Source organism: Zalophus californianus, chromosome 3 (assembly GCF_009762305.2).
Source record: "Zalophus californianus isolate mZalCal1 chromosome 3, mZalCal1.pri.v2, whole genome shotgun sequence".
NCBI classification, from domain to species: Eukaryota; Metazoa; Chordata; class Mammalia; order Carnivora; family Otariidae; genus Zalophus; species Zalophus californianus.
The window spans coordinates 140183934-140211659 of record NC_045597.1 but is presented as its reverse complement, the minus strand read 5'-3'; the positions used below and the strand labels follow the sequence as shown (position 1 = coordinate 140211659).

Below are 27726 nucleotides of genomic sequence, written 5' to 3'. Positions count from 1 at the left end.
TTACAGAGAAATGGTAACAAATAAGTTCATCTTATAACACAGTAACAGGCTATCCAAATAAGGTAAGAATAACAGGTAAGTAGGCTTCAGCCACAGTTCAAATGCTCACAAATATTTAATATGATTGTAGAAAAACTTATAAAGCTACATTCTATTTCATATCCCCTTTCTCAGTCTATGACTAATAATTGCTTATTGGTTTAGGCAAAGCTTTTGGCTTTAGACTTAAGCTAGAGTGTTAAATAGAAAAGTTAATATAAAATATTTTTTAACTTGAAGATTCTGTACAAGTGTAATGTACACACACACACACAAACCCCAAGTGTAATATAATAGGAAAAACTGCCTACATTGAGTCTGGATTCCTGCATTCTACCCTAGAATTAGTTAGATGATCAGACTAGTTTGGTATTTATACATCTGGTTCTGGTGTCCTACTGAAAGTTGGTCCAACACCAAACAGCCATTGGGCATGTTCCAGAGGCCTATGGAATGTTCTGCATTTTTCCCCTGGAGAAAGAGAAAAGAAGACTGTGGATTGCAGGGATCTGCCACTTTGGAAATTTAGATAGTTGGAGGTTTCCCAGTGTAAATTCAGTTAGGATGCTAGTTCTTCTGGAGACTGAGCATGTTTCTGTGGTTCTACTGTCATAAATTTGGGAAACACTTCCCGCTGTAACTCTGCCCCCTTGAAAAGTCACATTGCCCATTTACTCATTAAAGTTTCTGAATTCTTTGTAACCCTGTGTAATACAGTCTGTTCATCCACAGAATGATTTTCTTCCTAATACCTTTGGGATATATTGGCTTAATTTTAAGGTCCTACAGAGTAAGTGCTCAAGATACGAATAACCAAGGCCAGCACCCATAGAACAGTGATCATTGATGAAATCATTCTGTGAATGTTGGCCCAAAATAGTCAATCTGAGTTTAATTATTAATGTCCTGGATGAGGGTCTTGGGAGCATATTCTTAACATTTGAATATGAGACTAAAGCTAAATCTATGTAATAAAACCTTTTTCTCTTAGCTATAAGTTCAGCCAGTTGTGCAGAATCAAGCCTTTTAAACAGACCTAGAAAGCTTATTCCACACACGAACATTCACATGTACACTAAAAATTCAGTGTTTCTGTACACGGAAGCCATAATCAAGATGGGTGACCAAGATTCGTGAGCTTGCTAATTCCCTAGATGAAAGCACAAGAATTCAAGATGATACTGAAACATTCAACAAATGGTAGAATGCAAGAAGCAACGAGTCCACTACTTCTTAGTTCGGATGAAGGGAGGGGAGGGGTCAGACTTATAAGAACATTGTAAAAAGGAAAGGAAGGAACTCATAATATCTCAGCACATGGCAAGAATCATGATGCTTCTGACTGTACTCCTTTATTTCTTATTTGAAGTAGGAAAGTTGTATATGGTGGAGGATGAGATATTAGCAGCTCTGTCCTTGATATTTAACTTGACAACAACATTATAGACAGAATGGGGTTCAGAATTGGACAAAATGTCGTGTTTGTATAAAATGGACAGATTTTATACCTAAATATCATGAATTTAGGTATAAATTTCCCACCCTGAATTTCATTAGTAATCTTCATAATCCTCTTTCAGTTTTTTTTATCCAGAAAAGAACGATCTTTGTGAATTTATCCATTTTTTTTAGAACGTGACCTTCTAGGATTACATCTATGGCATGCTCTAAGTGGGTGTAAGCATGCTGGGGGTGTTCAATAAATGATGAAAAAGAAGTTTAGATGAAAAGCACAAAGTCAGAAAGTTAATAAGGTCCAATTCAGGATTCTTAATGCCTGAGTTTCCAGTAAAGCCAGATCTCACTTGCATCACTTTTAAACTGCGTCTGGGTTTTAAAACCTACTGATTTTGTTTCCTTAAAGTAATTTACTGTTAAGTGTTGACTTACAGCGCCAGCATGTTTCATTGTACTGAATTATCATGAAAACACCAAATATTTTGAAGACATGTTTTGCTCTTATTATCTCCCTCTGGCTGGGGAAATTAGAGAACTTGCTGCAGATAGCAGGATTAGTGGATCACAAAATGAATTGCTACTTGCTTATGTGAAATCCTGACTTCTCATTACTGTTTTCATGGTTTGTCATGCACAACATTTTTAGCAAACCTGGTCTGAAATTTATGCAAGTTATTAGTCATTTCTATCTATAGACCTCATCAAGTCAATTGATGTCAGCTCAGCTATTGGACATATTCTTTAAATTTATAATCGAAGTCTCTGTGTAGTCTATGCCTTACATAGTAATTAGTTCTACAGAATTTTCACTATATTCCAGAGTTGTGACTTCCAAGTGCTTGGATTGGCTACACCTGCAATAACCCAATTTCTTCAAATCTGCTGGTGCTGCCACTGTCCTTTCAGGCTCAGATAGAAACCTGAAAACTCTCTTTTACTTGTCTCCTGTCCTTCTGCTTCCATTCTGATCATCACCAAGTTATACCAGAAAAGGAACTGCCTTTTCTTCACTGTTCCCACCACCATAGTTTATGCCAGGCCACATCTCCTCACTCCTGGCCATTATAGTTTTCTCCAGGCTCCCTCTTTTTTTTTTTTTAAGATTTTATTTATTTGTTAGAGAGATCGTGGGCAAGAGAGAGAGTGAGCAAGGGTACAAGCAGGGGGAGCAGCAGGCAGAGGGAGAAGCAGGCCCCCCGCTGAGCAAGGGGCCCGATGTGGGACTCGATCCCAGGGCACGGGGATCATGACCTGCGCCGAAGGCAGACGCTCAACCGACTGAGCCACCCAGGCGTCCCCAGGCTCCCTCTTTTTAATTATTCTTACCTACATTCCTGCCAGAATAGTCTTACTAAAGTACCATTTATAATACTCTTTAGCAAATCTGACTACTCCAGACCTCAATGATCAATACAAATTCAGAGTACCCATAGCACTAATAGGCCCACACAACTTAACACTTAAATATTTCCACATGGCTCTATTTGAATTTATTTTGTCTTCCTTGAGGAAAGAGAGTTTGTCTCCTATTTCTTTTCAGCTACTATAAGCCCCTTGAATAAGACTTGTTCAAGACCAACTGTCAGAATCAAGTACTGCCCAATCAGTACTACTTTAAATGTGCCATAGAATATTCTGTGCTATGCCAGGAAGAAGTAGGTTACCATTCATTCCTGCATTATTCACTCATCAAGTATTTTCGAGCAAACTCTGTATGCCAGGCACTGTGCAACGGATGCAAAGAGATATAAGCCTTGCCTTCAAGGAGCTGGTGGCAGAGTCAGAGTACAGTGCACTGAAGGTAGAATAGACTGTGTGCAAATGCTTACAGACACCAGAGGAAACACAACTAAATCAGACTGGGAATAAGAAGGAATGGAACATCATTGTCCAAAGTGTGTTTCCCAAGTGTGTTTCCCAGCACACTCCACCAGCCCCACCTGCTATACCAGCGTCTAGATAACAGGGCAGAGAAGAGATAGGTTGCAACTTGCATGACAAACAAACAAACAAACAAAAAACCAAGGTTTCATGGTCAAATAAATAAGAAACCCTGGACACCATCATTCCCTCTCCCAAAGAGTCACAGAGCTCATTAGCACACTATTGCCTTAAGAGGAGTCCGGTGGTAAAGAAACCTGTGGGAAACGCCGGTGTGAAATACAGATGTTCTGGTCATCACGAGAAGAGTGGTGGCTGAAACCTCTGGACAGGTGAGGTCACTGAGGAACTGATAGAGAACAGAGGTCTAAGGCCCCAAACTAGGAAAATACCAACATGTAAACGTGGACTGGAGAAAGAGTGGCCCAAAGGGAAATGAAAGTGAACTGGCCAGGGACGTACAAACTCAAAACAAAGTAGAAAAATTCATGGAAGAATTTCAAGGAGGGCTTGGCCAGAAACATCAGAGCCCCAAGTGAAGGCATGAGGGAGTCCCCCGGATTTAGCTATCATGAGGTTATTAGGGACATTGGTAAGAGTGTTAGCAAGGAAATGGAAGGAAGTGGGATTGCAGGGGATTGAGGCTGTAAGGAAGTAGAGACAGTGAGTGTAGATTGGCCTTTTGAGAAATTTGGTTGTGAAGGGTCGGGAGTAATATAGGAAGGGAGAAAGAGAGATGCAGCATTGAAGGAGGGTTATTTTACAATGAGGAAATTGGAACCTCTTTGTATGTGGAGGGAAAAAAGTCAATAGAGAGGAAAGGTTAAGAAACAGGGCAGTTGGGGTGAGAGGTGCTTCATAAGGCTGGATAGCTGAGAAGACAGAGAGGAGGGGACAAATCACAGGTGAGGTGGAATTAGCCCCAGGCAGAAGGAAGAAAAAAGAAAATGGACTAAGAGAAAGATAAAGTTGTAGGCAGTGAGAGAGGAAGTTATTAGTATCAACATTAATTAATATTCATGGTGCCAGGCACTGTGCTAAGCGGTTTACATAGGTTGTCTCATCCACTCTTTATAGTAACCATTTAGAGAAGGCACTAATATTATCTCAATTTTACAGACAAAGAAATTGCAGTATGGAGAGAGAAGGCATCTTGTCATATAGTAGAGTCAGGATGCAAGGTCAGGTAAAAAAAAAAAATCTCTGGGGGTGCGTGGGTGGCTCAGTGGGTTAAGCGTCTTCCTTCGGCCCAGGTCATGATCCTGGAGTCCTGGGATGGAGCCCCACATCGGGCTCCCTGCCCAGTGGGGAGTCTGCTTCTCCCTCTGCCTGCCGCTCCTCTCCTACCCCCTCGCTGCTCGTGCTTACTCTCTCTCTCAAATAAATAAATAAAATCTGTAAAAAAAAAAAAAAATCTCTGGCCTAAAAAGTACTGTCTAGGAAGAAAGTTCTTCCTTAGTGTTCTCAATTTTCAGAATGAAACAGGAGGCAGGCCTCTTTCCTGAGAGTAAGCCAGGGAGCTGGCAGGGTAGGGGGTGTCTAAGGAACAGCATACTCACGACTGGAATACCTGCAGAGAAGAATGGGGAGGAGCTCTTACTAAGGACACATTTGAGAGCATAGCTAAGTTGAAGAACATGCCTTGGTAGAGACCTGTGACATTCCAGCACATTCCACCAGCCCCGCGTGCTATACCAGGGTCTAGATAACAGGGCAGAGAAGAGAAAGGTTGCAACTTGCAGGATCCTGGAGAAGAGACCGCACACATCCTCAGAAGTGACCACAGTAGATACAATGTGGTTTGCTCTCCTGTAGATACAAGCAAAGGGCTCCAAGGTACAGAGGTAGGAGAGGGATTCACTCCGATTAAGGAAATTGGAGAAATCTACGGATATGGGGGAAAATTTCAACGAGCTCTTGCCATATAAAATTGAGCATATTTCAAGCCTACTCTACTAAGAAATGAATTGCCAGAGCACAAAAAGAAGATCAAGTTTGGGGGAAAACTGTTTTCAGACATGTTGATTTTGAGATGCCTACAGTTTTACTCCGTGAACTTGAAAGTTATCCCCTAAAGGTAATAGTTCAAGATTTCACACACCAAGTTGCTTGTACACCAGAGAAAGTGGAAAGGTAACACAAAGCTATCTCAGTTTCCCCACAAATAAATGCAGAAAGGTAACATGGCCACCTGAGGTATGATTAGAGTAACACAATGGTACCATTGAGGACTGGAGCCCAGCTCTCTGGCAGTGAAACCAAAATGGAAAAGGAGAAAAGGCCTAGAATACTTTCAGGGTATGGAGTGGGTACAGAGTTACTGATAGAGCCCTTAGGAGGGATTAGGAGATTGCATAAGGGGTCTAGGAAGGATTTCTGGTTATACAGAGGGAGGGGGTACTGAGAGAATTACAAAAAAACAAACTTCCGTTCTTTCACGAGCTTGCCTGGAGCGAGCCTCACAGGAGATTACAGCAAAATTCTCCCGGGTTCAGTAGCAAGGCCACCACAATTGCACAAGGCCCTGAGTCACCCATGCTGTCTTGTAACTCTATTTCTAACCTCCACTGTCTTTGTTGTCCTCCACTCACTGACATTGCCCCCCTTACCCCTCTTTGCCCTAAAAGCCTATTTTTACTATAAAGACACCCCAAAGTAACACATTTGTTTTTTTAAAATTTTTTAAAAGATTGTATTTATTCATTTGAGAGAGAGAGACAGGGAGAGCACAAGCAGGGGGAGAGGGAGAAGCCGACTTCCCACTGAGCTGGGAGCCTCACGTGGAATGCGGGGCTATATCCCAGGACCTGGAGATCATGACCTGAGCCAAAGGCAGAGGCTTAACCATCTGAGCCACCCAGGCGCTCCAAAGTAACACATTTGTAAAAAGAAAATTATCTTAGTGTTTTACAGTAAGCTCCAAATCCTGTGTGTGTTTGTGCCTGGTTAAATCCTAGGCTTCCATCGTAAAATTCAAATGTGTGAGGCAACCAAAGAGTATTCCAGGAATAGCCCATGGAAGTAAGATGAGGCAAAAGCCACCTCAACCAAATCTACGAAGTGTGTAAGGAATTGCTGGTTAGGCACACATCCTTTATCTACACTGGCACTTACTCGTAACGACAAACTTTTTTATTGGACACCTCTCACTATAACTTAAAATTACGGTAATCCAGTTTCAACTCCATCTAAGAGAATACAGCCACCAGAACTCAGGTTCTAGTCCCAAACTCATTGTTAGCTACCTGTGCTATTACAGGCAGGTCAACCTCGTGGAGCCTTGTTTCTTCATCTGAAAAAGAGAAATAATGCCTGCCCTTCTTCACAAGGTGGCCCTAAGAATCAAACCAGATAGCTATTAGATGGAAGCATTCTTTTATGAGTATCATGATACAAAAATAAAGAATTGTTAGAGTTATAATAACTTTAATGGTAGTAGTAATAATTGTTATTATTAATAACCATAGTAAATATGAGGAGTTTATTTTCCCACAGTCTCATGGTGTAATCCCCAAGGACTATATACTCAGATCTTAGCATTAAAGGGCCCATCCATCTGCTACATGGCTAAGTTCAATAGCAGGCAAGGAGAGAGAAAAGGAGAAAAGGTGGTAAAAATAAAAGGAGGAGGGGGAAAGAAGGAGGAGAAGGAAGAAGGGAGACAGCAGACGGACAGACAGGGGCATAGGAAAGCCAGGGAAGTGGGGGATGCAAAGAAAAGACCTCCCCTGCCAGCCTTGGGTCTCCTGAAACCTTCTTTCTCAGAGTCACTAAAAGGTGGCTTTCAGAAGGGAATCTTCCCGAAGAGGTCATTGAAATCATTAACTGAACTAGATAATCTATGAATCCACAGTGTTTTGGGTAGTTCCTGGTCTTCACACATGGCCCCTGGAGAAGGAGATACTGAGAAAGGCAGTTTTAATGGCAGAAAGTAAAAAAATTTTTTAAATGACCAAGGAAGTAATCTTGGCTCAGTGGTGAGCCACTATTTTACATGAGACCCAACTTGGGGAAAAGAATGGTTTTGGCTACATTTTTAAAACCTCTAAATGAAATACCTCTCCTCTATTAAGTCTCCTAGGGGAAAACATATTTTATAATATACATTACCTACCTATTAAATAGAAAAATGTCAGTGAGTAAATTGGCACAGCTTATTGAACGCCTAATTGTTAGTATCTGGGCAAAGCTGAAAAGTAGCAAAACAGATGCCGTTGTCAGATTTTTATTTTGATTAGCAGCATAAGGGAACTTGGTATGGTGAGGGTGGTTGGGGTTCAGCAAAGGAGAAGAGGAGAAAGAAACAAATGTCTAAATAGTTATTAAAAGATTCCAATTTTCAGGGTGCCTGGGTGGCTCAGTTGGTTAAGCATCTGACTTTGGCAAAGGTCTTGGGATCTAGCCCTGCGGCAGGCTCCACATTCAGCAGGGAGTCTGCTTGGCCCTCTGCCTTTTCCCTTTCCCCTCCCACTCTGTCTCTCTCCTCCCCCTCCCTCCCCCCCTTCTCATGTACAAGCATGTACATGTGCGCTCTCTCTCAAATAAATAAATAAAATCTTTTTTTTTTAAAGATTCAAATTCTCCACATTTCCTCTCTTTGGAAAAAACTCAGAGTTTAACTTCTGTGGGATTTCATAGACGTGTGTGTGTGTGTGTGTGTGTGTGTGTGTGTGTGTGTGTGGTGTGTGGTGGTAGATGCAGAAAAACATCTTAAAACATACCCAGGCTAGGGGCGCCTGGGTGGCTCAGTTGGTTAAGCGACTGCCTTCGGCTCAGGTCATGATCCTGGAGTCCCGGGATCGAGTCCCACATCGGGCTCCCTGCTCTGCAGGGAGTCTGCTTCTCCCTCTGACCCTCTTCCCTCTCATGCTTTCTATCTCTCATTCTCTCTCCCTCTCAAATAAATAAATAAATAAATAAATAAATAAATAAAAACATACCCAGGCTAACCAATAGAGGAGCAGGACCCATTCCTTCCTTCTCTTTCTCTCTGTCTCTGTCTATCTCTCTTTCTCTCTCTCATACACACACAGTCACACATCATTAATAGTTTCTGAGGTTTATTTTTTATTTATTTTATTTCTCATATGCAAAAGCCTAGGAATATACTCCTCCTCTTTATGTATCGTGGGAAAACATTTAGGTGCAATATTCAGGAAGTTATTACCTTTTACCTGCCAAGTGAAGTAAAAAGTCTACCCCTAGGGTTAATATTTTATACTTCCTTACTGAATTATGTAGGTAAATGAAGGGGTTTTCTTTTAAAACACACACACACATATATGAAATATTAAAATCAATGGATTGGTGAGAATGAAGCAAAGCTGCACATTTACAGAAAGCCAAGACATGTGCTGTAAAATGAAAAGGAAACTGAGCTGGTTTCAGCTGAAAATATGGCACAGATGAGAGTCCTCCTTGACTGCCCCAAATATCTGTTGGATAATTAATGTGCCCTTTACCCTGATTAATGGAAGCCCACTGTTCCACTCTATTTAAATGAAGGCAGGATCCTTTCAAACAGTAGAAATAGGGGGAGAAGGAGATTTTGTATATATAATGATCTCCTCTGATTATAAAGTAATTCATGAGAAAAAAATTTAATAAAAACTTTTTACATTAATGTTCATTGTAGAAAAATTGGAATGTGCCAAAAAAGATAAGGAAGAAAATAAAACTAGTTTCTCATTCCACCACCCAGAAAGATAGGCTGGTAATATTTTGTTGAATCCCTTTCTAGTATTTTTTTTCTTTAATGTTAGACTATCTTTGTTTAGTACAAGAAAAATACTGTCATTTGATGCTTTCAACACTGCTGGACAAGAAATAAATTTAAAAATGCAAAAATAAGAGAGAAACAATAATTGCACCCAATTAAACTGTGAAATGCTGTACCAGCCTCCAGACCTAAGTATTTGAAGAAAGCAAGCAGTTGTGAGCAATCGGCAGAGTAGAGTAGAAAGTACACACAGAAGATTTTGTCCTACTGTTGTCTTACTGTTACCTCATTCTGTGACCTTAGGAGACGCTTTTTCCTTCTCTAGCCTTCATTTTCTTCATCTTTAAAGTAGGGGACTGCAGCTCAGCAGTTCCACAAACATTAGGTGTTCTGCCACGTGCTGGAAACCAGAGATGACAGGCAGGAAGTGTCTAGTCTAATCTACCAGGTTTTGCAACTTAGAAATGAAATTCAGGTAAAATTTTGTGATATCCTCTGATATTTAAAATGCCCCCTGAAATTTAAAAGAAGAGAATTTGCAAATTCTTGCTTTAGTGAGGTGGACAAGATGCTACCCAAAGTTCCTCGTTCTGAAAGTCTGTAATGTCACCAAGAGTCAAGGGCATCTTTAAGATACCACCCTAAAGCAATATTGACCCTTTTCATGCTGACAGCGATCAGTAAATCTCTTGAGGGTTTAGGAAGGCCCCACCTTCAAAGCAAATGGAAACTAGAGCTGAATATTCTGTCAATTCAGTTGTCATTATATAGTCCCTAAATACCAAAGGCCAAGCTTTCAAAAATTAAGCATAAAAATCTATCCCCACTCCAAATCATTTTCCTTCTGATCCTTCTCAACCAGTTCTACCTCAATCTAGGAATTTAGCAACTTTGATTTTCTCTTCCATTTCCAATGAAAACCTATTGGAAAGTCGTAAACAGGAGTCACAGCTTAGTGTATTTCTCCCAAGGATATTTATACTAAATCTTTATATGTAATTGTTTAAAAAAATCGTTTATTTCTCCCAGTTGAAGAAACATACATCAATGAGCAGGTGGAAAAGGTACATTTAAAGCAAGACAAAAGGACCTTCTGCAGTTCCCTAAATTAATACAAGATATGGAGAGCCTTTGTCCATGAGTCTTTCAAATTTAGGAACAGTGTGGATTCTGTCTAATATGTGTCATTCCCCAAACTTCACTAATAAGGACACTTCTCCCTCTACCCTCCCCCCCACTTGGAGCTACATAGAAATACTATTAAAGAACCATTTCAAGAGGTGGAGAGGAGATTGCTTTTTTCAGTTTTTGTAGTGAGGCTGAAAGAATTTGGGGAGTTGTCCCAATTTAAATGAATTACAAATTGAGTTAGTAATTGATATATTTACAAATAAATGGTTCTTTTAGATCAGTACTATCCAACGGAACTTCAATGATGATGGAAATACTCTATAACTGCACTGCCCATGAGTTAGCCATTTAGCCCCATGTGGTTATTGAGCACTTGAAATATGGCACTTGAAATTCAGAAACTGAGTTTTTAGTTTTTATTTAATTTTTATTAAATTTAAATAGCCACATGTGGCTAATGGACACCATATTAGTACAGTTTCTAGATGATTCTTTGTGGAAGTTGATTGGGTGCCAAATACCCTATTCTGACCCTAACAAGACAACTTCATCCAAGTAGGGTGAATATGTCTTTAGAATTTGAGGTCTATTGTAATTACATTAGTTGCCAAGTCAAAGGCAGTTGCTATTGACAAACCAGAAAATCTACAGAATTGCCATGGAAACCCTATTGGAGGAACATAGGGCAAACCGGTGTATTGCCGTTCAGCTAGACTCCAGTAGGCCCCAGCCTATCCTTCAAAGTGACCCAAAAAAAAAGCCAACTTAATGCTTTTTGTTTTCTTAAATTTGTGTCTACTGGGAGTTTTTCGTGTTTCTACGTCAACCCTCGTTACAGGATATCTTGAATTGATCTCCTATGACCGAAGATCTCCTGAATTCACAATTTTTTCTAACTAACAAAATGAGGAAACTATGACTATTATCTATTGGGACCCTTCAGAGTAGCAGCTTGAATATCTATTACAAGGAAGGAGAATTATACAGTGTGTAAAGGCCCTTTTGAAAATTTGATTTTTGATAATTACATTCTTATCTGAAGGCCCTTTGTCAAAAATCCCTCTTTGAAAATTATGCTTGCTGGGACGTCTGGGTGGCTCAGTTGGTTAAGTGTCTGCCTTCGGCTCAGGTCAGGATCCCAGAGTCCTGGGATCGAGTCCCACGTCAGGCTCCTTGCTTGGCGGGGAGACTGCTTCTCCCTCTGCCTGCCGCTCCCTTTGCTTGTGCTCTCTCTCTCTCTCTCTCTCTCTCTGACAAGTAAAATCTTTAAAAATAAATAAATAAAATATATGAAAATTATGCCTGCTGACTCCTCAGATAAAGAGAAAAGATGAGGGAAATGCTTGGCCATCAGTGTTTCAAATAAGAAGGTTTCGATATGTTACCACTGGCCCTTGATTTCTACCTCGTTTGACATATCAAGGGGGTCCAACCATGGCCCAAACCTCTTTTGGAACAGTTAAGGCTTGCCAGGGCCTCAGTTACCTGTTACTTGTATCCTAAAGTCCAGTGAGCTCCGCTAGCTAGAGAGGCCACGGTTTACAAGAGCAGATTAAGCATAGAGATCCCTGGCCAGGCTCACCATACCTGCTCTCATTCCCACATAGGATAGAATTCATTAGAAATTATAAAACCATCTTTATTGCTAGGGGCTAAAAAATTCTTTTCCCTTGGCCCTTAGAGACTGAAGTGCCTGGAAAGGAGGCATGAGGCTTGGCCACCCTGGGTAAGGACCCTAAGAGGCTGTGGCTGAAGAAACTGAGATGAACCCAGGTCCTTGGCAAGGTTGCTGGGTTTCCTGCGTTGTTAGGAAAGTTGTCGGGAAACTGAGGACTCTAGTGAAGTGAGAATACTTGTTTTAGACAATAACAGCTGCTGGTATGAACAAAAAGAGATAAAGGAATCACTTCCTAGTCAGGAGCCCAGAGAGAGGAATGCACACTTGAGCACTGTCTCAGTTTAACTTTGAAATATAAGGGGGAAAGCTCTCTAGTTGCCTCCAATAACTGGCTTGCTTTCTTTTCTTTCCCCACCCAAATCTATGTGAGTTTTTGGGCCTTGCTTTTCATACTGCATTAGACTAAAAATTACACTTAGAGCCCTTGTTATATGATCCCCTTACTTTAAGAAAGCAAAGATGCAGCCTTAGTCTCAACTAGATATTACTAGAACTCCTGGCCCAAAGCTTACTTCATATGCCACAAAATAAGCAAGCCCCATTTGTTCCCTATTTCCTCCTCCTTTCTACAATGAAATGATAGGAGATGGGGACTCTAAAGTGTGCTGAGAATATATAGACCTCAGGATCTTCGGACAGCCCTTACACTTTGCTGCAATCATGCTTCCATTCAACAAATACTGACCAAGTGACTGCAAGGCCCAAGCCTAGTACTAGGTGTTGCTTCAGCAGACAGGAGCCTCAAACATGGTTATAGCTAACATTCACTTGAAAGGGTGATTTTTTTTTAAAGATTTTATTTATTTATTCATGGGAGACAGAGAGAGAGAGAGAGGCAGAGGGAGAAGCAGGCTCCCAAGGAGCAGGGAGCCCGATGTGGGACTCGATCCCAGTACCCTGGGATCATGACCGGAGCTGAAGGCAGACGCTTAACTATCTGAGCCACCCAGGCGCCCGAAAGGGTGATTTTTATCTCCACCCAAGACAGAGAGGCTGGGGAACTCGAACCAACATATTTTTCCAACTGTGCATGTATAGTTAACCCATATGTACTCAGCTACTCCTTTTTTCTAACTGATTATAAGTTTCCTCTTCCCTCTTCTATCTTCCTAGCATCCTTGCCTGTTGTCTCTGGTTAAAGTTGAGCACAAGATTCTGGGAAAGGAGTGAGAAGGCCTAGGGTGTGACCCCACAAGCCAAATCTTGCACTGTTTCCGTATATGGGGATTAGGAAAAGAATGACTGAGCCTTAAAGTTCTGGTCTGACTTGGGGCCAGGTTTGGGAGTGTGGGGATTCTGGCATGAAGAGGAAGAGAGTATTACTAAAAACAGTACAGTCTTGTCGATATAAAATCTGGTCCCCACTTACACACATACACTGTCTGACCCGGCCAAGCCATGCTCTCTTCAGATCGCGCCCCCCTCCTCCCGACCTCTCTTCTGGACTCTCCATCTCACTGTGTTCACCCCAGTCCAAGTCACCCTCATGTCTTTGCCTGGACCCTCGGCAGGCAGACCTCAATAGCTCGCCGACTGGCCTTTCCACACCTGTATTTGTCTCACTTTGATCTTTTCTCCATTCTGCACTCAGAACGACCTTTCAAAAACCTGCTGGGGCGCCTGGGTGGCTCAGATGGTTAAGCATCTATCTGCCTTCGGCTCAGGTCATGATCCCAGGGTCCTGGGATCGAGTCCCGCATCGGGCTCCCTGCTAGGCGGGGAGCCTGCTTCTCTCTCTGCCTCTGCCTCTCTCTCTCTCTCTCTCTCTCTCTGACTCTTATGAATAAATAAATAAAACATTAAAAAAAAAAAAACAAACCTGTTGCTTCCTGGTGTGCAGGTGTAATGACTGGGGCCTCCAAGGCCATGCACAGAGAAGCTTTCACCCACCTCCTTAGCCTTTTCACTGTTTGTGGGCCACCCACACTGTGCTACCACCAGCCTTGTTTGCCGCTGCCCTCAACCCTAACTCTGGCCCCTGCACCCCTACTTTTTCTTCAGGGTTCGGCTCACATGTCACTTCAAGGACAACTTCCCTAATACATGAGGGCCCTGGTCAGACGCTCCCCTAGCATCTTGCCCTTCTCCTTCACCATGATTATTACAGTTGCAATTCTATACTTAGTTGTTTTTTTAAAGACTGTCTCCTTGGTCAGAATATAAACTCCGTGAAGTCAGAGACCATGGGGGGTCTCGTTCACTGCCCTATCCCCCACATCTATCACAATGCCCAGCACAAGGAGGGGCTTGTTAAATAGCTGTTAAATGAATGACCACACTGATTCCTAGACAGCAAAAGCAAGGTCCGTCAAAGTCCCAACCACGTGCCACGTCCCCTCTGAAAGGCTGCCTATTCTTGTCAGACCGTCTCTCCTCTTGCCGGAAGCATTTTTTTTCTTGTTTTTTGGTTTTTTTTTTTACCCCTGTTTAGCAGTTATATTCTGTTTGGTTTTTTGATTCACAGTTGTTTTGACACCCATCTGCCTAACCTCCTAAACTCTGTTCTGAGGGCAGGTACACGGAACTGATTTGGTGTCTGAATCATCTTTGTGTCTCAGCATCTAACACAATGTTAGATGTTTATTAAGCTAAGTTTATTTTTTCCCATTGCTACAGGACAAGACGGGGGCTAAGTCCTTTAGTCTGATCAGTTCCGTTCACCAATTTCATCGTCTGTCCTCCTTCACTTCCACAAAGAAGTACAGAGAATGGAGACATCCTGTCCTCTTTCCTTTCTTATGAAAGATTACTAAGAGAAATGCAAGAGAAGAAAGAAGAGGCTTATAAAAATACAGAACAAACCAAGTAATGCCAATAAGTACATAACACTGGGTATGGTGTTTGTTTAAAGCCCCATGGCTCTTCCTCATAGCAGATGATGAGAAGTTTAAAATGCCAGGGGCATCCACTGAAACAAATATCTCAAAAAAAGGAAAGGAAATAGCCCATGTGCTGATAAATTGAACGTGCCTTATTGTTGATTCTTAGAAGAAGGATAATACGGTGCATTGTATGCTTTGCAATGGAAATCATCCTCCCTAATGTGTAAACATCTAAAAATGATACAGTCACTGAAACCACACACATAGACCTGGAAATTTAGGTTCTAATCCCATTTGCCCCTTTCTAGCAAAGTGACTGGGCAAGTCAGGTTACCATCTATAGTTAGGTGCCTCATGTCACGGATTTTAAAATAGAAAGCCTCCTAAAGGAACTTCCTTTTATTTCAACCAGCCCTCATGGAATCATGTGTGGACTTGCAGAAGGATGCTGTCAGGCCATGACTGTCAGGTGAGAAACTAAATTTTGCCATTATCAAAGGTATACTATGATATGATATCTGGGAAAATAAATCTTTTTCAGGTAAAACCTCTTCTTGTCAATTGCCAATTTCTATTGGGGTGTTTCTTTTTTTTTTTTTCTTTCCCAGTTCAACTAGTATTTATTAAAAGCCTGTTACTCAAAAGAAATTACATAATATAACAGAACTACCAATTAGGAAATTGGATGCCTGGGTGGCTCAGTCGGTTAAGCGTCTGCCTTCGGCTGGGGTCATGATCACAGGGTCCTGGGATTGAGTCCTGCATTGGGCTCCCTCCTCAGGGGGGGAGTCTGCTTCCCCCTCTGCCCCGCACCCCGCCTCCAGCTCGTGCATGCATGCGTGCGCTGTCTCTCTTGCAAAAGTAAATAAATAAAATAGAAAAAAAAAAGAAGAAGAAGAAAGGGAACGTGAGCTCCAGATCTGCCTATACCCCTACAAGCTGTGTGATCTTAGGTGCTGTAAGTGACAGCTGCCACTTATGAGCACCTACTCTGTGCTCCCTGTGCTAGGCTCTTTACAGTTATTAATTCCTTAATTCTCACAAAACCCCCCATGATAAGTTTTATTAGCCTCTTTATATAAATGACAAAACTGAGATTCAGAGAAGTTAAGTAACTTGCCGCAGTTCACATAGCTAGTAGAGTAAAGGCAGATGTTTTTTCCACTGATGAATTCTCTAGACTTCAGTTTGTGCCATCTGTAAAATTAGGGAATTTAATTATGCGATGTCCATGGATGATAGTAAGTACATTTGACTTATTTGTTGACATTTTATTATGAAAAATTTCGAACTTGCACAAGAGTCGAAAGTTTTGTCCAGTGACCGGTCCCCCAGCCACACTAGTCAGCACCTCATAACCCTTCTCCCTTCATCTGTTCTCCACCCACTTTCCTCCGCACCCCTGTGCCCACTGGATTCTTGTGAAACAGTCTACATATATTATCTGATCTGTAAATATTTCAGTATTTATCACTAAAGAGAAAGACTTTTTAAAAACATAGCCCCGATACCATTAGCACATCTAAGATATTAACAGTCATTTCTTAATATCATAAATATCTAGCATTTAAATTTTTCTGATTTTTTTTATGATTGGTTTGTTTAAATCAGAAACCAAGCAAAGTCCTCATATTGTTTGTGGCTGCTATGTGTTTTAAGTCTCTTTTAATCTATGCTTTCCTCATGTCCCCCATTTTTGTTTCCCTTGTAAAGTATTTGTTGAAGAAACAGGGTATTCATCCTAAAGAGCTTCCCACATCTGGATTTGATTGTATCCCTCGATTAACATGTTTCTCTGTTCTCTTTATCACCTATAAACTTCTAGTTAGGTCTAGAGTTTAATCTGGTTCAGGCTTGATTTTTTTTCTTTACAAAAACCCTTCACAAGGTAATGAGTATTTCCATCAGGAGATAGTGATATCTAATTGTCTTTCTTTTTATGTTAACAATCCTTAATGATAATTGCCTAGCTCCATTATTTCCATGGGGGGGTTGCAACTGGTAATATTCTAATTATATCTTTTCTTCTTCATTTATTAGCTAGACTATTTCTGTAATATCTATTTCTACAATTTGCCTGACCTCAACTAGTTAATTGCCATGAGATACAGTTCATAAAAGAAAGACAGGTTAAATACTTGATTCTTTCCTTTTATTTACCATTTTTATTTATTTTATTTTTTATTTTACCAGAATAATGACTTGGTTCATTATCATCCTACATTTCTTGCCCCAGATCTCTAATCAGACATTTCTCTAAGAATCCCTAGGGACTACAGTCTGGGCAGTAATAGTATTTATTCTATGGATTGTTCACTGCTTCTAGGCCTTTTCAGTGAACAGACATAGGAAAATCTATTATGAGTTCATACTGATGTTTTCTATTCAAATTTAGGAATACAGAGTTTTACTTCTTTGATTTTATAGTGGTATTCCTTTCTTTTTGCTGAAAATCTTGGTCCCTCCTTTTAGAACACTTTAATACTCTCAGAATTTTTACAGATAATTTAGTCATTAAAGATAATTTGAGGGGCGCCTGAGTGGTTCAATCAGTTAAGTGTCTGACTCTTGATTTTGGCTCAGCTCATGATCTCAGGGTTGTGGGATCGAGCCCCAAGTTAGACTTCACACTCAGCATGGAGTCCGCTTGAGATTCCCTCTCCATCTCCCTCTACCTCTCTCCCTCATTCTCTCTCTCTCTCTCTCTCTCAATAAATAAATAAATAAATAAATAAATCTTTTTTTAAAAAAGATAATTTGAAAAATTTTTTGCAGGTTTTTTTTTATTGTGGTGGTTTTTTGTTGTTGTTTTGTGGGGGTTTTTTGGTACTGAGGGTATAGTCCACCAGGGGTCAAATTATACAATGTGTTTAATATCACTTCGTTTTAATACCACTGATACTCAAAATATTAAGCAACCAACTGGAACCAATCAGCCCCCTACTACGTCATGATATAATCTTTAGTTGTTGGATTGCAGAGAGGTAGAAGAGCGGTAATATCTCAGGGGAGCGAAGTTCACCGACACATATAGAATTGTTCCAATACTTTAAAAACCGAAAATGATATATGCTGCATCCTGGTTTGCTACAAGCTTTGGTATGTTGTGTCTGAGTTCCCTTCTAGCTCCAACAGGAACCTATACATCACTCAATTGAGATACCCTTTTCCTGCTTCCTTACCCTATTAGGCTTGATTTAAACATATACCTGAACATTTTACAATTATACAAATGATTCTTTTATGTGATTCTGGAAGTTCTGGCCAATAAAATAAGCAACAAAACAGAAATACAAGCTATAACTATTAGGAAATATAATTAACAGTATTTGGAACCACTATGACTAGATACCTTAAAACAAATAGAAAATCTTAGATAGAATAAGGAAATTAGGAGCACACACCTATAGGCAAGCAGGCCTGCAAATAGTGGAGCCAGCTACAGGCCTGAATCAATTAGTAATTATAATTGAAGTTAAATATAATTAGTTATACAATTTTCAGCGGTTTTGATTTAATTCTACTAAAATTACTTAAGAATTACCATAGTGGATGTCAGTGATACTGCCTTCCCCAAAAGCTCTTTCCTAAGAACTGGTATCCCCCTGCCCCACAACCATCCACACGGCTATAAGCAGAATTTTTCTTGCTTATATGACCCCACTCCCCTGGCCAGACTTGGTGGGTCCGTGGGTAGGTACCTGACCTCAGCCAGTACAATCAGAAGCTTTCCTATGGATTTTTCAAGCTGGAATCAAGAAAGAGAGTCATTTATATGGTTGTTAAAAGACAGTGACCCAAAGGGCTGTTGTTGTCCACATTTTCTGCTTTGTGGGGAAATCCTGCGGTGAGAGCAGATGAAGCTGACATGCAGAGAAGAGCCAAGACAACTGTGAAAAGGGATTTTGATGGCAGTGGAGTTCCTGCTGTTGTTGCTGAGGCCAATTGCAGCCCTGCCCATCTCTTAGGTTGGTTTTATAATGCTTCCTTGGCATCCATAAGCCAATTACTTCTCATTTTTGCCAAGGCTAATTCAAATTAGATTGCTGTCACTTGCTAGCAAAAGAATTCTCACTTCTTTGACAAAAGGAAATACATAGAATAAATCTTCCATAAATCATAGATTTATATTTGAGTAATGTCAGCTTTATTATACCACATATAAATCCTCTCAGTTCCCCCACATAGTGTCAATAAAAAAATTCAGAATGTTAATGGATTTTTGATTATGTGATTTTTTTAAACTTAGATTTTCTTAGACTGGGATGTGGTGGAAAGGCAGGACATAAGTCTGGAAAAGGAGACTGAGATTAAAACATACAGAGCCTTAAATGTCATGCTAAGGAATTTGGACTTTATCTTGTAGGTAGTAGGGATCTAACTGGAAAGTTTTCAAGCAAGGAAGTGATCTATTTGGATCTTTAGGATATTCTGGTGGCACTGTGGAACTTCATTTAAAATGGGAAAAACAGGGGCACCCGGGTGGCTCAGTCGGTTAAACGTCTGCCTTCGGCTCAGGTCATGATCCCAGGGCCCTGGGATCAAGCCCTGCATTGGGCTCCCTGCTCCGCAGGAAGCCTGCTTCTCCCTCTCCCTCTGCAGCCCCCCCTGAGTGTGGGCTCTCTCTCTGTGTTAAAGAAATAAAATCTTTTTTAAAAATGGGAAAATAGTTTCATAGGTCCTTATTCTGGAAATCTAATCATGTAAAGGCTATTCCAGGTATATGAGGCCAAGTTGATAAGGGACTCACCTGGTTTGAAAAGGGAAGAATTCAAGAGAAATTTCAGAAGTAGACTTAGCACTACTTAATGACCACTTGGATACAAGGAATGAAAGTGAGGAAGTACAGAAGGACTGTGAATAGATAGAGATACCATCAACACAGGAGAAGTTTGAGGAACAGATGTGAGAAGACTAATCTGAGTATCACCCTGACCTTTATGGTCCATTTTAGCAAGTAAGATTGTTCTGTACCCCTGTAGCACTCACAGAATTTCTCATTTCAAAGACAGCCATAATATGATTATATCTTGACAGGTTTTTTGTACTTTATTGGAATTCCTCCAGGTAGGAGGCCAAGGAAATCATTAAGTTCTGGAAATTTAGGTCTCTGATAAGGAAGGCATTAACTGTAGTTTTGTCATGCTGGTGTGTGTTGGTGTGATATAATATATTTTATGTATTTTATATGTAATATATCAAAAATAGTATATGCTATTTACTTATTGGTTTTATTTAGTGAATATAATTAAAAGAATAATTATAGCCAACCTAAAATTTTGTATATCACACATCATAAAGAATACCATCAACTCATTGCCTACTTTGTGCTCATGGTTGCAGGTAGAGAAATTAAAATTTTATAGTGAAATAAAATTGGAAAGAATATAATAAAGTGATATGAGGCTCAGATTTTCAGTGTCAATATTTCTATGTTCAAAGCAGTTAACCAGAAGGAACATTTTCGCTATACCTTCCCTGGGGAACTAAAGAGCTCTTGTCTACCTGATTTCTAGAGCAAAAGTATCAAATGCTGACAATGTAATTCATTCTGTTTTAAAAACAGAATTAGGTACTGTCCCGGTTTGCTCACTGCCATGCTGATATTTTCTGAAAAAGTGCAAAAATTCCAATTTGTGAATGGCAATTTTGTCAAAAGTAAAAGCTCAGCAGCTCATAGACTTAAGTAACTGACATCTTTAGAATTCTGACAACTCTAATGAACTACTGGGAATTTTGGCCAAATTCCACTTGGTTTGGTTTGATTTCCTTATATTAACACTGATCAAGAGAAATTACAGCAAACTACATATGTAATTTTAAATTTTCTAGTGGACACGTTAACAAAAAAATTAAAAGAAACGTGTGAAATTTTAATATTTTATCTAACCAATTTTTTCCAAAATGTTGTCATTTTAACATACAATCAATATTTTTTAACTACTAAATGAAATATGTTATATTATTTTTGCATACTAAGTCTTCAAAATCTGGTGTGTGTTTTACACTCACAGCATATCTCAATTCAGACTAGCCGAATTTCAAGTGTTCAGTAGCCTCATGTAGCTAGTGGCTATCATATTGGACAATACAGCCTTAGATAAGAGAAGTTACAACTGGACACAACATCTTTCAAAGAATTAATCTGCCTTCCCTTTAAATGACATGATGACTACAACATGCTTAGCACAGTCTTAGACACTTATACCTGGAAGGCCATTCCAAGCCTGAGAGGAAAATGTTATATGACAGAGATTACAAATATGCATTCAAACATTTAATCTTTTTCATTCTGGTCTCTACCCCCGCCATTCTGTCTTCCATGTTTTGAAGAATGGAAAATGGTGGTACTTTTCTGTCATGATAAGTTATGAACTAAATAATGGGGAAGAGTGGGGCTGCCATTAAGTGGGACTTATTCCCAATTACAGAAGTAATATGCTATTCTGGGGAGGGCACTAACTTGAGAGGCAGACCTGAGTTTCATCCTGGCTTTGCCACTAGCGTTCAGCCTGAGACAGGTCAAGTCAATTCTTTCGACGTTTTCTCATCTCTAAAGGAAGATGGCGGGGTGCCTGAGTGGCTCAGTCAGTTAAGCGTCTGCCTTAAGCTCAGGTCATTATCCCAGGGTCCTGGAATTGAGCCCTGCATCGGGGTCCCTGCTCAGTGGGGAGCCTGCTTCTCCCTCTCCCTCTCCCCCTGCATGTGCACGTTCTCCCTCCCCACTCCCTCTCTCAAATAAATAAATAAAACTTTTAAAAAAATAAAAATAAAAAATATATATAAGGAGGATGGACTAGATTTAGCAGCTTTCAAACCATACTCTGAGGAGCCTAAGGGCTTATAAGGGAAGAGTGAAGAGGAGTTAGGTGAGATCTTTGCCTCACACACTCACACACACCCTACCACATTCAACTACTGCTGGATCAAGTTTGTTTTAATTATTAATCTCCAGTATAAGCTCCAAAGCTAACTAAAATGTTAAATATTATAACCAGGGAATTTGATCACCTCTACTTCTCTTTTCAACAGTGTAGAAATCATATTCACATCTCCTGGCCCGTTTCTAAAGGTCCTATCACATACCTTTTTCTCAAACTTCCTTGCCACAAGTCTTACCCCTCCCAAGTTACTGGTCAGGTTACCAGATCAAATTGTCAGACACCGCTGATTCCAGGCAAACTGAACAATGAGGTATATTATTAGTTCAAGTTCTGCCCCTTGTGAGGATTATTCTTTTCCTTTGTCCTTCTGGTCTCTGAGTGAGCTGTAAATGCTAGAACAATGCCCTTCAGGCCAGTAAGAAACATTTGTAAACCAGGGTTTAGTTTTTTCCACCTAATTGATCATGTGAATACCCCTGTGAAGCCATACGTGTAAGGGACAGCAGTCTGACATGATAAGCAACAAGAGAATTATAGGCAACTTTCTCATTAAGTTTACCTGCCTTCAAAACCTGTCCAAACCTGGTTCTATACTTACCTTTTCAACGTGGGCTAGAAGTCTCAGATAACACCAGGATCATGATGAGCAATTGCGATTGCAATCACTTGGTGTCCCAGGGTTAGTTGTTACAGTGGGACCCAGTAGCCAGCCTCTAAAAATCCAAAAAGGTCCACAAAAATAGTGCCTCTTCCTGTTGGTAAAGGGTTCAGGTACAATGCTTTTTCCCTCACTTTAGAATCACAGCCACACATATTCTATAAAGGCCTTTGTGAAGAATGGCTTCTGGACCTTATTGAAAGACATAGTTGAGGTGAGTGGTTGGGTCAGAAATGATAAATCCACTCCACCATTCCTCTCTTGAAATTTTTAAATTTGTTCTTTTACATTTTATTGAAGAGATTTGCATCTTAACTTCATTTTACATGAGTCACTGTTATGTCCAGATTTCAGTCAACCTTTAGCAGAACAAACAGAATTATCCCCAGGTTCGCAAACTAGAACAGTTAATCCAGAATCTCTTGCAAACCCTGATTGTAAATCAGCCCAGAATACAATTGTGTCCTCCTCTTCTTCATGCAGCATTCTTAAAATCTATTCTAACCCACATTCCACAGATTAATTAGCAAAACTCTTCGATTCCTTTGGTGCTTGAGCCATCTCTTCCTGAATTTCCTTTTGTAATAGGCCTCTTGAAACATACCAGAATTTAACTCTAAAGATCTGGAGATACGCAGAGTAAGAGTAGGGCATTGGTGAACTGGCTTCCTCTTGTAAGGTAACTCCCTCAAACTAGGGTGCTTCAGTATCATCAGACAAAGGAGGAACAGCCTCATAAGCAAACGGAGATACTGCTTCAGCTGGCAAGGAAGCTCAGTGAAGTTTGGGGGTGAGGGGGTTATCTTCTAAGTTCTCCAAATTCTCTTCTACGTGGTATTTTAATTTTAAGGCTATAACTCTTTTGGGATCAGCACCTTAGCATATATTCATGTAAGACCCCGGTTAAGGAGGTGAATTCAATTGATTTGTAAGCAATCAGAAAGAACAAATACTGAGTTATAGCTATCTCAGTCCTAGGGCGGTAAGAGTTTCTTTTAACAAATTCCAGTTTGGGTTTCAGCTCATGTTTTAAAATGAGAATCTAGAGTTTCCATTTGTTAATCTCTTCAATGGAAACAGCTAACCCCAGCACACAGCTCTTGAATTCCTCATATCCTTCATGCTCTTCTATGGTAACAACAGTTAGGTCCTCCATGGTCTTGTCTTCAATGCCCACCTTAGTCCTAATGTTCACAGGCATTACTTTCTTTAACCATAACAAGCTATGGGCTTCCAGCATTCCATCTCTGAATATTAATTGGGTTTTTATTATCTTCAAACATAATGAGTCTGGATAACTAGTCTCATCATTTTGTTAAGAGTCTGTTGTTTGAAACCAACTCCCCAACACCAGTTTCTGTACAAGCCAGGATTCATAGTTGCAAGCATTAATGATCAACTCTAGGTAGCTTAAACAGAATGGAATTTGTTGGAAGGCTACCAAGGGCTCACAAAATCTGTGGGAAAGTTAAAAACCAGGCTCAGAAAACAGATAGGAGCCAAAAGAGGCTGGCAACAGAAAACTCAGCCAAGAACCTCTGTAGGAACAGTCTGGTTAGAATGCTGCCAGAACTCGGCCAAGAGCCGTTATAGGAAGAGGTTAAGCAGAATGTTTTCAGTGACACTGCCACCATCAGACATTTTCTTCTCCTCGATTATTGAGGTCACTACCATCTCTGTAAATAACTTGCTGGTCCCTGCACCTTTGTATATCACTCCTTCTGGATTGAGTCTCAGAACCCCACTGGACAAACCTCAGCTCTATGCTGATGCCCTTGCTGTCAGGAAGAGTGACAATCTGCCCTTCTTCAGTTTCCATATTGGGAAAAGTGTTGGGATGCTAGGTAGCCAGCACACATGGACACACACACAAGTGCGCGCGCACACACACACACAGCCACATACTTGGGTTTATTTCGGGACTTGCTCTTCTGTTTTATTGGTCTGTTTATTTTGTTATCACTATGACACTGTTTTAATTGCAGCCATTGTATAATATTTTTAAACATCTGATAGCTCACCCCTTCCCGCTCAAAAGGTTAAAAACTTTTCTTGGCTCTTCTCAGCTTAATATTTCTCAGTGAATTTCAGAACTCTTTCATCATGTTTCCAAGAATGTCCCATTGGAATTTAATTGGAATTGTACTATATTTATGAATACATTTGAGAAATAATTTAAAATTTTTACAATCTTGAATCTTCTTATCCAAGAACATGGTATATCTCTATTTTCTTAAGCCTTCTTTTATACTCCTGGTATAGCTGTCTTCACTTAGATTTGGCACACTTCTTAAATTTATGTCTTTTTGTTGTTGTTGTTAGGGTAACTAGAATTTGTTCCATTTTATTTTCTTTTAAGAGTTTCAAGGCCCTTCTTTTTGGCCCAAGCAAAATCTTAACATCTCATTATTTTATATGCAAATCGCTCTATGATTCTAATTTCCCTACTGAGCTGAATGAGTCATTAAGCTAAATTCTTCCCAGGTTTATCCAGCTTCTATTACTGAATTAAATCATATACTTTGTAGTATAAATTTGAGTTTGAAAGTTAAAAGTAGGGAATGTTTCTCAGGGGAGTAAATTCAGGGAAAAAAAATTACCAGAATTGGATAAATTGGAAGATGGTGGCCACTGCACTGGTACTACAGTACCCCCTAGTGGACCCGAAGAAACATGGTCTTGTTTATACCAAGAAAGAATCTAGAGAAGCCTTAGTGATCAACTAGGTAAGCAAATTGAGGAACGAAAAGGAGAAATGAGGGGCCAAGTTTATATGGCTGAACCAAGGCTAAAACATCCACCACCGGTCCCCCACTTGCTTGCTTTCTTCCTTCTTTTTCGACGTGTGCTATGCACCTATTATATAGCAGGGCACCAAGAATACAAGTATAACAAATATTTAGTCTTTGCCTTCAAATCTAGTTTTCTTTCAAGCCTACTAATTTTATCCATTTCCAGGGACCGAATTTGTTAGAGAATGACCATACAACTATGTAGGGGAAGATTCTTAATCATCCCACAAATTGACTCACAATGTGATTAATTATTGAGATTTGATTGGAAAATACATTTGCAAATGTGGATACTGCCCTTGACCAGGTTCAGACCATTTCATGAAGAGAGAAGACTTTACAGAATCATGACTGTGAATTCTTTTGCAAAAAATGACAATAGGATATTGAAGGTGTTCGTGTGTACCCACCACCCAATCCCAAACGTTATCATTTGTGTGTACTTCACTGAGTAAATCTTTATTGAGGACCTACAAGCCAAGCAGGTACTAAGCACTGTTTAGTATGCAAAGAGAACAGACATGGTTCGTTGGTTTCTGCTCTCATAAAGCCTACAGTGTCGTATATGTGTATATATGTGTGTAATTCTCTAACTCCCAGGAAAACTGTTTTTCTCACTTCAGTTTGGCAAGTCATATTTTTAGGTTATAGAGATCAGGGGGTATGTAAACATTTTCTAAAATTACTCTGCCCCACCCTAAGGGACCATAGGATTTGGGGCAAACAGGACTAGAATTGAACCTCAACCCCACAATTCACAAGTGATTAGACAAACTGACTCTCTTTTCTGAGCCCCAGTTGCTTCTACAAAATGAAAGTAATATACGTCCCTTGTGAGAGATGATAATTTATCATTATCCTTATTAATACCTAAACAGAGACATTACTTCTTAAGTCAAAAGCATGAATTATATATTTCCTTTCCTAAAGTGCAGGAAAATTATTGAAAAAGAAGCATTAATATTGTTCACTTAGTTTCACCAAGAATGCCATTTTTCAGAATTAATACAGAAATATTCTCATGGCCACTGACATTTCAGTTTAAAAAAACAATAACTGGGCGCCTGGGTGGCTCAGTTGGTTAAAAAAACAATAACAAAGCGAAATCCTCAAACAACGGATGCTCCTACAACAGTATTTCTTTAAGGCCATTCTCTTCCATGGGGGAAACAAAGCCCTGTTATTTCAATTATGAATAAATCTGGTATGACCATTATTTATAAGGGATCTTTTAGTAAATTGTATCTAACCTTATCACTCCACCTATGTAATGGTTTGATAAAGGCAGGAATCCTATTTTACTCAGCTCTCCCTCTTCTCTCCACCAAATGGTACGTTGCATAGGGTGAGAGCACACTAAATGTGGCTAAGAAGACCATATCTTATTATGGACTATTTGACATACAAGCTGCGAGAGAAAATCTACCCTAAGTTATAGGTAAACTTACTTTGTTTTACCTGGAAGTAGCAATTATCAAACAAATCCTACTCCCATAATATTTCTGCTAGGAAAAAATATTTAAATTCCCCAATCTCTACTCAAACCAAAACAAAACTTCAGAAATATTAAACACAGAAGGAAGAAGACAGATCAGGGGATAACCGGTATGTTTGTACATGGTGTGCGTGCAGCAGGCCGACTTCCTTTCCCTGTTGTAAATTTAGTACCTAAAGTTTGCCCCACACAAACCAGTCCTATGAATAGCCCAGGGTTTCAAGGTCATATAAGTTTGGGAAGTTTTGCCCAGCATTTTCCTCTCTTGAAAGTTCAGTGTACATTGGTAAATTAAAACCTATCAGAAGTCCTGCCTATAATAAAGAAAAGTGTTTAAAATTGTTTACCTCGCATTCCCCCAAATTTATTTGACCAGTATTTCACCTATAAACAGAGCTAGTAGTTTCTGTGGAACACACTGACTTCAGGAAACTGCCCCACTGCATTCAAAGGACCTCTTTACCTTGTTAATTCACACACACACACCCTGGCATTTCATCTCCAAATCCTGCAGGACTGAGAATATGAGCATTTTCAGCAATATTTTAACTATGGACACCAGTCTGGAGGTACTAGAAAGTTAATACAATTGAATTTTACTTACGTAAGAAGTCAGTTTGAATCCAGGAAATGGTTCCCTAGCAATGCCTGGAATGTTGTCATAAAAAACAATAAACAGATATCCAAGTCTTGTTTTGTATGTGGGAGGGACAGGGAGGGAGAGAGGAAAAAACATAAAATTGCCACCTCCAAATCTCACTGATTTTTCTTACAGTTTTCTACAAATTAATACACAGAATCCATTTTCCCAGACTCCATCTTGGGACTTCCAGTTTACCTTTGTGTGTTTCTAATTCTCCTCTCTAGATGGCAGCACAGATGAAAAAATGCTAGAAAAGCCCGGAGCCAACTGACTTTAACAGCAGCCAACAGCTAACCACTGCCTACAACAGACTAACTCCTTTAAAAAAAAAAAAAAAAAAAAAAGTCAGAACCTAACGTATGATAATTACACTTAATTTTTTCAAATAGATTGAATCAGTCATGTGGGGATGTAAAGAATCAATGACAAACATATCAGTGAATGAAGAAACTGACCACTTAGCAGCGTCTCTCCCACACTAGCTGTGTTTTCTGTATCTTAACCATAATATCATCAATGGTCCCAC

At 39.9% G+C, this 27726-nt stretch overlaps 1 protein-coding gene across 1 annotated transcript in view; it reads right to left on the bottom strand.

Moving 5' to 3' along the window:
• Positions 1-27383, bottom strand: part of AGPS (alkylglycerone phosphate synthase) — a 182300-nt gene extending 154917 nt beyond the window's left edge. The window contains exon 1 of the mRNA XM_027589240.1: positions 27162-27383. The gene's annotated coding sequence lies outside the window, so the exon portion shown is untranslated. The remainder of the gene's footprint in view (positions 1-27161) is intronic.
• Positions 27384-27726: the final 343 nt, after the last annotated feature.